Consider the following 13,065-nt stretch of genomic DNA (forward strand, 5'->3'; position numbering starts at 1 on the left):
GCCACTTTCCCAGCCCTTAATCAAGGCAGTCGGGATTCATGTTGCCAAGAAAGAAGTTTTTCTCCCCAGCATTTGAGTTAAATGAAAGTTCGCAACCTCCCCCCCCCCCCCCCCCAACCCAATCCCTTCCTCTCTCCGCTAACCGTGTCCCTCTTCCTTGGTCTCAGGATCCTGCTAGTTTTCCGGTCAGCCGGAGTCTGCCAGGCTGGATTGCTCATTAAAATACAAGTGGCGGGCGGGGGTGGTGGTGGGGAAACAGGACAACACTTTGGGGCCCTTTCGTTCTCCTTCATAAAGAAGCAGAAAATGACACAACCCCCCCCCTTTTTTTTTTTTTATTCCTTGGCACGTCCTTGTTCAGAGATTTATTTCTTCCTCTTTCACCTAGTCCATAAACGGGTGAGTGTGTGATGGGTGGGGAGGGGACGTACTAGCGACAAAACGGGCTGCAAAAGAGCCAAGCTTTGGAGGATTGTGATCTCCGCCAGGCTCATGGAAGCTCTGCACAATGTGTTACTTTATGCCGCAGTGACAGAGGTAACTGCATCCCCCGTAGGTGGGTTAGCCTGTGAAGGGGAATCCTGTGTGGGGAAACCAATGAGAGATGGTGGGGAACAAGCTCTTCCCTTTCAGCTCTTATCCTCCCACCCAACTCCCCCATGCTGTCTGAGCACCTGGGAGATTCATTGCATAGTTTAACCTGCCCCACCATTAATGCTAGATTAATAGAATGCACACTGCAGACCACTGAGCTCCCAGGGCCTGTCTTTATCTGCAGGGTGCACATGTCAGAGAAAGCCCTTTAGCAGGGAGGTGCACGTCCCCCAGGGCTCTGTGCTCTGTGGGTTGGGTCGGGTTTGTGCACCAGGGCTGCATTGTGCCCTTCATGCAATGTCTGTAATGTTGCCCCCTTTCAGCCTTGATCCTGTTAGGTGGGGTCACTGCATCAGGAGGGTGTGACATTTGTGACACCGCCTTGGCCGGCAGTGCCGGGCAGCCGGGTTGTTCCCAGAGATATTTGGGTCTGATCTCCGCTCGCCTGTGCTCTGAGCAGTGGAGGCTCTGGGGTGGGGATAAATACTAAACGCTAGTACATAGAACTTATATAGTACTCTTCATCTGTAGGTCTCCGAGCTCTTTACGAATGAGGGTGATCTCTTTATCTCCATTTCACAGAAGAGGAAACCGAGACCCAGAAAAGGGAAGTGACCTGCCAAAGGTCACCCAGCAGAGCTGACAATTGACTCCAGAACTCCTGATTCCCAGTCCAGTGCTCTGTCCTCTAGGCCACAATGCCTCTAAAGCTGATCCATGATCCCTCCCTGCCCTCTTCATGGTCATGGGGATTGCTTAGGCGTGGATTCATCAAGTCCAAGGCCAAAAAGGCCCACTGGGAACATCTAGTCTGACCCCCCCTGTACAACACAGGCCAGAGACCTGACCCACAATCATCCCTAGAGCAGAGCTTTTAGAAAAACGATCTGATCTTCATTTAGAAATAGTCAGGGATGGAGAAGCCACCACGACCCTCGGTAAATTGCCCCAGTGGTTATGGAGCACAATGTAACGGCTGGACTCAGCAGGATTTACCCTTGCTTTGGAGTTCCAGCCTATTTGCCAGCCAGCCCTCCGCCGGGGTAGGTAGTAAGTGGCACCCCAGATACTGGCGGTGGCAGATACCGGTTGCAGCGGCAGAAGGATTTCCCACCTGAATGTACAATTCCATTAAAACCAACGTTTTTTCCCCCGTGGAACTGTCAACCCTGATCTCAAGTTTCAGCTATGCTGGAGGAGATTTCAAAATGCCGTTTAGAAATGACACCAACAAATTTTGTTTCAACTTTCAACAGCTGTTCGTTTTAAAACAAACAACAACAAAAAACAAACCCCAGGGCGAAGGAGGTTGTGAATGAACCAGGAAGGGTGGTTTTGTGTAGAAGCGTCGGGTTTAAATATTAGTGGTGGGATACGATAGGTGTGAAGCTTCCCACAGGGCAGCAGGTGTTTTTCATCTGGAGTGAAGATTTTGGGGGGATAAAAATCTTGTGAGCAATGAATCATAGAACATCAGGGTTGGGAGAGACCTCAGGAGGTCATCTAGTCCAACCCCCTGCTCAAAGCAGGATCAATCCCCAATTTTTGCCCCATATCCCTAAATGGCCCCCTCAAGGATTGAACTCGCAACCCTGGGTTTAAGCAGGCCAAAGCTCAAACCACTGAGCTATCCCTCCCTCCGCAATGCTGTTTTTCTGCTTGATTCATGTGGCTCCTGCAGTGCCTAAGGGGTGAGGGTCACAAGGGTTCACAAACCAAGCCAAAGAAATGTCAAAGCTGGGCTGGGGAGCTGAAGGCCACACTTTAAGTGCTGTCTTATTACCGTGGCTACACTCAGGGTATGGTAGATCCTTCCGCCACTTTAAGCAGTGGTTCCCTATTAGGGGATTCATAAGAAATCTGGGTCCACCCCTGCATGGCCTTGCCCCAGGGCACCTGCCCAGCCACAGAAATTCTGTGTGGGCGCAGGCAGGTGGGCTCCAGCCAGCCTCCTACGTCCTTGCCCAAAATCCCCGCCCCAGACCCAACAGGCCTGTGCGGGTGCAGACTGGCGGGCTCCTGACTCAATGTGGTGCTTGATGCCACCGTCTGTGTCCTGTCACAATCTGACTGCAAACAGGATGCCAGGCTCATTCGAGACCCCAGTGACTCATCCTGAAACTGCCACCCACTCACTGGTACTGGCAGCCTTTTCGCTCTCCCCGAACTCTGCCCCTGCTGCCCTCGCTGACATGCCGCTGCCACAGAAAAGGAAAGGAGAGCAGGTGTGTGCCACATATAGGGGCTGGTTCTCTGTTGCCCTCCAGAGCAGCCCCCAGCAGACCCCTGACGAGGCTCCATGTCATTATCTGTGTGACAATAGCAGCCGGAGATCAGGGCCCCATTGCGCTAGGTGCTATGCAAACACATAGTAAGAGACAGCCCCTGCCCAGAAGAGCGCACAGTCTCCACAGACAAAGGGTAGAAGGGGAAACTGAGGCACAGAGCAGGGCTGTGACTTCCCCAAGGTCACACAGCAGAGGCAAAAATAGAACCCAAGTCTCCTGCTTCCTGGTTCATTGCTCTGGCCCCTGAACTGGCAGATGCTGGCGGCCACATGGGCACAGCCTGCTGGGAAGTGCAAGGCCCTGGTCGTCATGGGACCGTGGCATGGGTGGGCTAATCTGAACATTGGACTCCCTCCCCCCAAACCAGTCACCCTCCCTCCCCCCCTTGGGGTTGCTCAGGGCAACCGAGGCATGACCTGGACCTGCTGTTTAGGTTGAAATCTCTTCAACAGAGGAGACCCTAGAATTCCCCAGGCCCTGCTGGCCTGATTCATCTGCTCCTGTGTGGCATGAGAGGACAGTGCCCTCAATGCCTTTCTCTTCCTCTAGACCCTCGACTCCTTGAGGAGACAAAATGCCAGTCTCCCCTGTCGCCGCTATAGGGTGCTGTGCCAGGTCAGGGCAGCGCCGCAGCCGCAAATTAGCAACCCTGGGCCCCTTCCCCAGTGCTAAATCCAACACAAGGGGGTTGTCCTCAAGGCTGCAGGCTAATCCCCCCTTGTGCAGGAGGTCAGACTAGATGATCATAATGGCCCCTTCTGACCTTAGTGTCTATGAATCTATGATCCCCTCCCCCAGCCCTCTGTGGAGTCGGGGTCCCTAAGCAAACCAGCAGGAAGAGCCCTGAGGAGCTCCCCAGGGCTCCCGCAGCTACTTGCCCTCAGCTCGCTGTTTCAGTGTCTCACTGGTACCAGGAGTAGGAAGTGCCATGTGGTTCAGGCAACGCCCCCGGCACCCTCTGAGGCCAGCTACAGCTCTGGGTTGGGTGTTTTTTTCCTAACCAAATGTGTGTCCTATTTCCTGTTATCTGCACACAGCTCCCTCTTCACTGATGTGTAAGCTAGATACCAGGTGGCTTGCAGCCCAAATTCCGCCTCGCTGCGGTTTAATCATCCTATGCCGATCTCCTGAGAACAAACGCTGTAACCCACACCCAAGAGAAAAGGGAGGAGGCCACAGAAGTGCCCAAGGGCACGGGCACATCCACAATAGCCTGCAGCTGCCTAGGGCCCTGTGTCACTGGGCTACATGCAGCGGGCACGCTAAGCTTCAACGCGGCTCCTGCTCCAAACATGCCCCTTGAGCTAAAGAAGAATCTCCATTGGCCCATGGTGGCACAGGGTCTATGACACACAGCTGAGGTTTTTTTGATTACACCCGGTAGAGAGCAGTGGAATGTGGGAGGCCAGTTCACCCCAATAAAAAACTTCACCAGGGGCAAAGCCACCTACTTTCCATGGCACTGTTAGGAAGTAAGGACAGATATCCAGCTCCTGAGCTGCTGTCACCCCACTGTGCCATGTCCTCCTGGAGGGGAGTTCCCCCTGCGAGTGGGGGCTGGGATCAGGGCAAACAGCTTCACGGAGCCTGCTGGCCGTTGTGCAGCAGAAGCCTGCCTCGGCAGGTCTCCCAGTCTCCCACCCTTGCTCTGTGGGAGCTCATGCTGCGATCAGAGAGCTGGGCTAAGCTCTTTACAACTCAGCCTTCAGCGAGCAAGAGCTTGTTGGCCAAGTCAGCCCCGCAGCTAGTCCTGTGTGATTCTCATAGCCCTCAGGGGGCTCTGTGAGGATTCACGGGACTGGAACCCAGGTCTGTAGAGTGCCAGGTAGGCAGTACTTCCAGGCAGCCTTGGCAAAGCCATGGTCAATGCACCGAACATCCTGGGAGACCAGTCACTGCAGGACGTGCCATCCACAGCAGAGGTGACTGGTAGCTCCTCCCCTGACCACAGATTGGACCAGACCAGCTATTTAAGCATGAAGGGAGGCCCAGGAAGTTGTCTGTGTAACAAGGCAGGACTTTGACTTGCTGCTGAGGCAGACCCTCACCCTGTCTTGCTCCTCGTTCCTGGCCTTGCCCTGGGTCCCTGGTTACTGACTCTGGCTTAAGCCTTGTCTCTGGTTCCTGGCTGTTGATTCCAGCTTATCCTCCCCCAGCCTGACTGCCTATGGCTGTAACGTCTGGACATGACTGCCCAGCCCCAGTACCTGACAGGCTTGCACAGGAGCAACTCATCGGAATTTAGGGCAGTGCTCCAGTTATGGGGAAAAAGCACCAGCTCCTCTCCAGCACCAGATCCACTCAGCTGGGGCTGGAAAGGCAGGGGAACAGGGTGGCTGAAACCAGGAGCTGCAGCCCTGCGGCGTCCCTAGAACCCAGGCCTGGCATTGTGCTGCTGCCAACTTCAACCACGGCTCCCCCCTCCTGCTGGCAGAGGGCGCTGCCCACCGCTCCTGGGTGAGCCTCATTTAGGAGCCGAAGACCCATTGACATGATCACTTCTGAAAATGGGAGGTAAGTTCCTAAGCCACCTGGGTGCTTTTGAAAATGTTACTCTACATCATCTTAGGCTCTGTCCTCCACAACTCAACACAAAGGATGCTGGGCAAAGCCTGCTCCCTTGTTCCTCCTGCCTGGGATCCCTTAATGTTCATTCCCGTTCTCTCATAGTCCACTGGGTGGACCCAATGGCAATCCAGTTTTACTGGACCTCTTACAATTACAATTGGACAAAGTGGGGACTGGATAATTAAGGTGATTAGCAAGGGGATACAGAGCCTCTGCCTTCTAGAGACTAGGCAGGTCACTAGTGACCAGATGTCATTGCCATCTAATGTATGCAGTGTTGTTGTACCACTGTTGGTCCTAAGATATGAGAGACAAGGTGGGTGAGGTCATATATTTTATTGACCAACTTCTGTTGGTGAGGGAGACAAGCTTTGGCGCTTACACAGAGCTCTTCCTCAGGTCTGGGAAATGTACCGTGGCTGTGTCTGCAACAGACACGTCAAATCAAGTTACGCTGGCTGGCAGCTGCCGCAGTTAGTACATCGCTTGTGCACATGCATGCTTGGCTCCTTGTGTCGGCAGCGCACGTACCCACTAGGACAGCTCGTGTCGACGTGCAGTGCAGTGCACCATGGGTAGGTACCCCACCGTGCAACTTGCCACCATCCAACACACTGTCTTTTGAGAAGGTTTGGCAATGCACGATGGGACCAGAACGAGTCATGCAGGGGTGACTGGGAGCATGGGGGTCAACTTCTCAGTTTGCAACTGTCTCCGTCTCATAATGTTATTTGTATCCCATAATGTTTATGCCTTTTTTTTTTTCAGAGTCCCACAAACCCACGCAGCCCTCTCACTGTTTGCCATCTCGGACAGAAGAACGGAAACTGCTCTGCTCTGCGCTACTGTCAGGAGCGTTGCAAGCACAGGGCATAGTATTTGCAGAGCCACAAGAAGAGACGAAGGAGTGGAGAACATGACGAGTCCAGGGAGGACAGATTGCTGTGGGACATAGCGAGAACCAATTCAAGACAGTTGGCGGGATTCACCGAGCAGCCGCAGCTGGCAGAGCGCTGCTCGGGGGCAAGAGAAACGAGCTCTGAGTGGTGGGTTCGTATCGTCGTGCAGGTTTGGGGTGACGAGCAGGAGTTGCAGAACTTTTGGCCGTGCGAGGCCACGTTCCTGGATTTGTGGGCCAAGTATGCCGCAGCCCTCCAGGGCAGGGCAACCAGAATGAGAGCTGCACCGGCAGTGGAGAAGCGAGTGGCATTCGCACTGTGGACACTCGCAAGGCCAGATGGCTATCAGTCAGTCAGGATCAATTTGGAGTTGGGAAATACACCTGGGGGGCCTGTTGTCATGAACGTGTGCACAGCCATTAATCTTCTTCTGCAATGCGGGTCTATAAGTGGGTTAAAAAAGAACTAGATAAGTTCATGGAGGAGAGGTCCGTCAATGGCTATTAGCCAAGATGGTCAGGGATGCAACCCCATGCTGTGGGTGGCCCTAGCTTCCAACTGCCAGGAGCTGGGAGTGGATGATAGGGGATAGATCACCCAATGATTGCTTGGCCTGTTCATTCCTTCTGAAACACCTGGCATTGGCCACTATCAGAAGACAGGATACTGGGCTAGATGGACCATTGGTCTGACCCAATACACTGTTCTTATGACTCTGGTCAATGTGCAGGACACAGTGGATGGATTTTCAGCAAGGGGGTCCCTGAACTGTAGGGGGTGGGAGTGAGAGATGTCACACATATTCTTGTTTTGGCACCAGCCCACCTTGCCACTGAGGACATCAACAGAAAGGGTACTTTTATAGGTTTATGCAGGCGCAGGTGGGTCACTGGGGACACTTCACTGACATCAGTTTGGGCTGGTCAGGGAAGGTGCATGACAAGCGCATCTTTAAGAACCCAGGTCTGTTCAGAAAGCTACAAACCGGGACTTTGTATCCCGGCTGGCAGATCACCATTGGCAATGTTGAAATGGCAACAGAGATCTCGGGGATGCAGTGTACTGCTTGCTCTCCTGGCGCACGGAGCCAGACACCTTGACAGCACCAAGGAACGATTCAGCTACCAGCTGAGCAGGTGCAGAATGAGAGTTGGGTGGGCTTTTGGTTGTTCAAGGGAATGCTGATGTTGTTTACTCACAAGATGGGACCTCAATGAGAAAAATATCCCAATGGTTACAGCTGCCTATTGTGTCCTGCATAACATCTGTGAAGCAAAGGGGGAAAAGTTTCCACCGGGGTGGAGGTGGAGCAGCTGAGTTTGAACAGCCAGATACCAGGGCTATTAAAAGAGCTCAACGTGGAGCTATCTGGCTCAGGGAGGCTTTGAAAGACCATATCAACAGTGAGCCAGAGTAGTGTGTGGTGTTGTTATGTGCTGTGCCTGGCCCTGCTCTTTTGTGGCCTGGTAGGAATCATGTGGGACTATAGCGCTGTCAATGCACCTAGTCATTTTGTTTGTGACCGATCCTATGAGTTGGATGAAACTGTGCAGTAATTGGTTGCTTTCAGAACTGCTAAGCCCTCGACAACATAAGTTGTGAACTAATATAGATGAATTACGTTCTGAATAATAGCATTTTATTCTGTAACAAAATAGTGCAAAAAAACCCATGCAATTTTAAAACAAATACATTAGAAACTTAATAAAACTTAATAAATCAATCAAACAGAATTTATGGAGGGGAAAGAATGTTCATGTCCATTTCAGCTACACATCCACACCCCATGGGTTTCACAGGTCAGTGTAGGTGAAGCTGTGATTCATAGAATCATAGAATATCAGGGTTGGAAGGGACCCCAGGAGGTCATCTAGTCCAACCCCCTGCTCAAAGCAGGACCAATCCCCAATTTTTGCCCCAGATCCCACATGGCCCCCTCAAGGATTGAACTCACAGCCTTGGGTTTAGCAGGCCAATGCTCAAACCACTGAGCTATCCTTCCCCCCCACATTAAAGACATTGTCTTTAATGTCCCCAGGGTGGAGTGGTCGGGGTACTGCAGCGACCCCTGATGACATGTACAATGTTGAGGGGGGGGCATAGGAAGGTCCCAATACTGTGCTCTCAATGGGCGGCAGAGGACTGTGAGTCGAGGATTGTTGAACCTGCAGGTCCACTAGATTCTGCAGCATCTCTGTTTGCTGCCTGAGAAGCCCCATTATGTCCTGGTGCATCTCCCTCTCCTTTTCCTGCTGGGATCTTGGCCCTTTCTCCTCTCCACTCTTTCCTTCTCCAGGCTAGCTGCAACGTTCATCCTCCAGGCCCTGTGCTCACGGTCTGAAGCAGCGCTGGCTTGCAAGATCTCATTGAATGTGTCATCCCGAATCTTCTTCTTGCTCCTCCTCATCTGGCTCAGGCGTTCCACGGATATGGAGAGAGGGAGACACTGAAGGCCACATTGGCAGCAGCTGCAGATAAAATACACAGAGCTTTGTCATGTATTCGTTCGGAAAGTAAAACTTAAGATGCAGAACTCATTCCCCTTGCTTCCCTAAAGTTTTAGGCACTACATTCTCACTTCTGCTTGGGATTGCTTGTACATGGTATAACCCCAGGGCCGTCCCTAGACATTTTGGTGCCATACACAGCCCCTGTGTCCCCAGGCCTCCGGCTGGGAGCCGGCAGAGCGGTTCGGACTGGGGCCGGGTTGCTCCACTTCCCGCTGCCTGGTGAGTGCAGGGCATGCCCAACCCCTGCTGCAGTCCTCTGGGATGTAGCTCAGGGGAAGGGGTGGAGTGGGGGCGGGGCTGGGGTGGAGCAGGAGTGAGAAGAGGTGGGGCAGGGGCAGAGCAGGAGCAGGGGCTTTGGGGAAGAGGCGAAGCATGGGCGGGGGCAGCTTTCCTGGCCGGCTCAGTGGGCTGGGGGATTGGGCTGGCCACTGGAGCAGCACGCAGCTACGTAGGTGTCCCAAATTTCCTGGTGCCCTACGCAGCTGCGTAGTTTGCATACGGGTAAGGACCGCCCTGTATAACCCAGACACTTTCTGGGTGTGATGTTCTGTTCCTTCTAGTGGCACCGAGACCATTTAGAGAGAGAGTTCAATGAGTCTGCTCTACAGTCTTAGCTAACAGCCAGCTGGCTTTTAGCTCATGTGGTAGAGGCTCATACACTAAGTTCCAGAGGTCCCAGGTTTGATCCCACCGCCGTCAAGCGGGGTTTGTCAGTGTTACAATGGCATCAGTGGCAGCACCAGCCATGGTGAGCATGGCCTGCTGAGGGATGGGGAAATGAGGAAGGAATTGTTCTGTTGCATGATTCTAGTTGTAGAGGGCAATGGAACTGAATACTGTCACCATTTCCCACCGGCGGTGGTAATTTTAGCTGATCTCTAACTCCTGAGGGTAACAAAGGCAGAGAGAACACAGCTGCAGCTGGAGTCCAGAAGCTCCCCAGGCCCGGATTCTGCTAGTCTGTGTATTGCAATGTTGTCTGCTGAAGTTATCACTGCGTGGCATGGGAAAGTGTCCTACCACACAGGAAGAAATAAAGCAGCCTTCCCTAGAAACCTTCAGCAGGGAGTGCAGAGTATCTCCAGGAAAGTTTCCGAGATCTCTCTGGAGGATTCAAGGGACAACCGTGTGGACATAAACAAACTCCCCCCCAACTCTACTGGGAATGGAAAGCAGATAGCAACGCTATCTCTTTTGGTTGTGTGTGTGCCATTCCTGTAATTGAAAATGTATCTGCACACTTACTCAAGGTTCCTTCTTCTGCAATCGTCTCGCCCGTGCCTGACTGGCAAGACTGGCTGGACTGTGGTGGAATCAAAAACAGGTCCAGTCTTGCTGTGCAGCTGGATCCCCCTTTCGCCTGTCCCCCATATTCCTCTTCCTCCTCCTCCTCCTTCTCTCTGTTCACAGCAAGAGACTGTGACTGGTGCTCCTTGGCGCTATCCACGGTGATGTGGGTACTGGGGTCTTGGCTGAGTATGGCATGCAGATCTTTGTAAATGCGGCCGGTGTGTCGCTCAGCACCGGATCGATTGTTGGCCTCCCTGGCCTTCTGGTCTGCCTGCCGCAGCTCCTTGGCTTTCACATGGCCCTGCTGCAGGTCCCTGCCATACCCCTTCTGCATTCCCTGAGCAGTCTGCTCGCTGACGTCCGTGTTTCTACAGCTTGTTTGGAGCTGTGCCTGCACAGACCCTTCTCCCCAAAGGCCCAGGAGATCTGCGATCTCCTGGCTACTCCAGGCAGGAGCACGTCTGGAGTGTGTAGCCGGCATGGTCAGCTGGGCAGTTACATTCAACAACCGAGAGTTGCTAGGGGAGCTCGCCAAGCCGGGCAACCAGGAAAAGGAATTTCAAAAATTCACGGGGCTTTAAAGGGGAGGGGGAGCTTCCAGTCTACATGACCCTTGAGCAGTGAGAAAAGGAGTACTTGTGGCACCTTAGAGACTAACCAATTTATTTGAGCATAAGCTTTCGTGAGCTACAGCTCACTTCATCGGATGCATACTGTGGAAAATACAGAAGATGTTTTTATTCACACAAACCATGAAAAAATGGGTGTTTATCACTACAAAAGGTTTTCTCTCCCCCCACCCCACTCTCCTGCTGGTAATAGCTTATGTAAAGTGATCACTCTCCTTACAATGTGTATGATAATCAAGGTGGGCCATTTCCAGCACAAATCCAGGTTTTCTCCCCACCCCCCCCCCCCACACACAAACCCACTCTCCTGTTGGTAATAGCTTACCTAAAGTGATCACTCTCCTTACAATGTGTATGATAATCAAGGTGGGCCATTTCCAGCACAAATCCACGGTTTAACAAGAATGTCTGAGGAAGGGGGGTGAGGTAGGAAAAAACAAGGGGAAATAGGTTACCTTGCATAATGACTTAACCACTCCCAGTCTCTATTCAAGCCTAAGTTAATTGTATCCAATTTGCAAATGAATTCCAATTCAGCAGTCTCTTGCTGGAGTCTGGATTTGAAGTTTTTCTGTTGTAATATCACAACTTTCATGTCTGTAATCGCGTGACCAGAGAGATTGAAGTGTTCTCTGACTGGTTTATGAATGTGATAATTCTTGACATCTGATTTGTGTCCATTTATTCTTGTACGTAGAGACTGTCCAGTTTGACCAATGTACATGGCATTGGGGCATTGCTGGCACATGATGGCATATATCACATTGGTAGATGTGCAGGTGAATGAGCCTCTGATAGTGTGACTTTGTCCTTACCCATAACTATTTTACATTTGGGGACAATGTATACCTTCAAATCAGCGGCACTGCGATGGGTACCCGCGTGGCCCTACAATATGCCAACATTTTTATGGCTGACTTAGAACAACGCTTCCTCAGCTCTTGTCCCTTAACGCCCCTACTCTACTTGCGCTATATTGATGACATCTTCATCATCTGGACCCATGGAAAAGAAGCCCTTGAGGAATTCCACCATGACTGCTGAATTGGAATTCATTTGCAAATTGGATACAATTAACTTAGGCTTGAATAGAGACTGGGAGTGGCTAAGTCATTATGCAAGGTAACCTATTTCCCCTTGTTTTTTCCTACCCCCCCCCCCCCCCCCCCGCCCCCCGTTCCTCAGACATTCTTGTTAAACCCTGGATTTGTGCTGGAAATGGCCCACCTTGATTATCATACACATTGTAAGGAGAGTGATCACTTTACATAAGCTATTACCAGCAGGAGAGTGGGGTGGGGGGAGAGAAAACCTTTTGTAGTGATAAACACCCATTTTTTCATGGTTTGTGTGTATAAAAACATCTTCTGTATTTTCCACAGTATGCATCCGATGAAGTGAGCTGTAGCTCACGAAAGCTTATGCTCAAATAAATTGGTTAGTCTCTAAGGTGCCACAAGTCCTCCTTTTCTTTTTGCGAATACAGACTAACACGACTGTTACTCTGAAACCTTGAGCAGTGGAGATTACAATTGTGACCAGAGCGATCAGCGTAGGGCATTGTGGGATAGTGGCTGGAGGACAGTTACGGTCAACATAAGAAGCACAGTGTCTACACTCACACTATGTCGATCTATGTACATGGACCCTGCCTCCACACTGCGCAGGGAGGTGGTGTTACTAAGTTGGCGTAACAGGGCACTTACATCGGTGGGAGACGAATTTAAGTGTAGACAAATGCACAACTAGGTCAACATAAGCTGCCTTGTGTTGACCTAACTTTGTAGTGTAGACCAGGCCTCAGGGTGTCACAGCTAAATACAGGGTGGAACAGATTGTTTAGCATAAGTTAACGTATTTCAAGGGACCATTCAAGGTGAACACCCACCAGTCATAGAGGGGGAAAGGAAAGGAGCAGAAAAGAAGGGTAGCTTATGTGGGGGGTGTTAGTGGGTTATAGATTGTTTTAATAAGCCATAAATCCAGTGTCTCTGTTCAATCTATGAGTTTACGTGTCTAGCAAAGTTAAGAATTTAAGCTCCTCTTTTGAAGGTACTGCACAGCTTGCGTTTGAGAATGAGCCCTGAGAAGTCAGCTGTCGAGTGATCGCTTTGTGAAAAGGATTCACTCACAGGAGATACGGTGTTTTTGTCTCATCAGTTTCCTGTGTGAGTTCGCTGGAGAATCTAGTGATTGTCTGGCCTCACCCACATAACTGTTATTGAGGAATTTAGTGCACTGGATGAGGTACACCACGTGTTGTGATAGGCATGTGTAGGGCCCAGGG

The sequence above is a fragment of the Chelonia mydas genome, chromosome 16, assembly GCF_015237465.2.
Source record: "Chelonia mydas isolate rCheMyd1 chromosome 16, rCheMyd1.pri.v2, whole genome shotgun sequence".
NCBI lineage: Eukaryota > Metazoa > Chordata > Testudines > Cheloniidae > Chelonia > Chelonia mydas.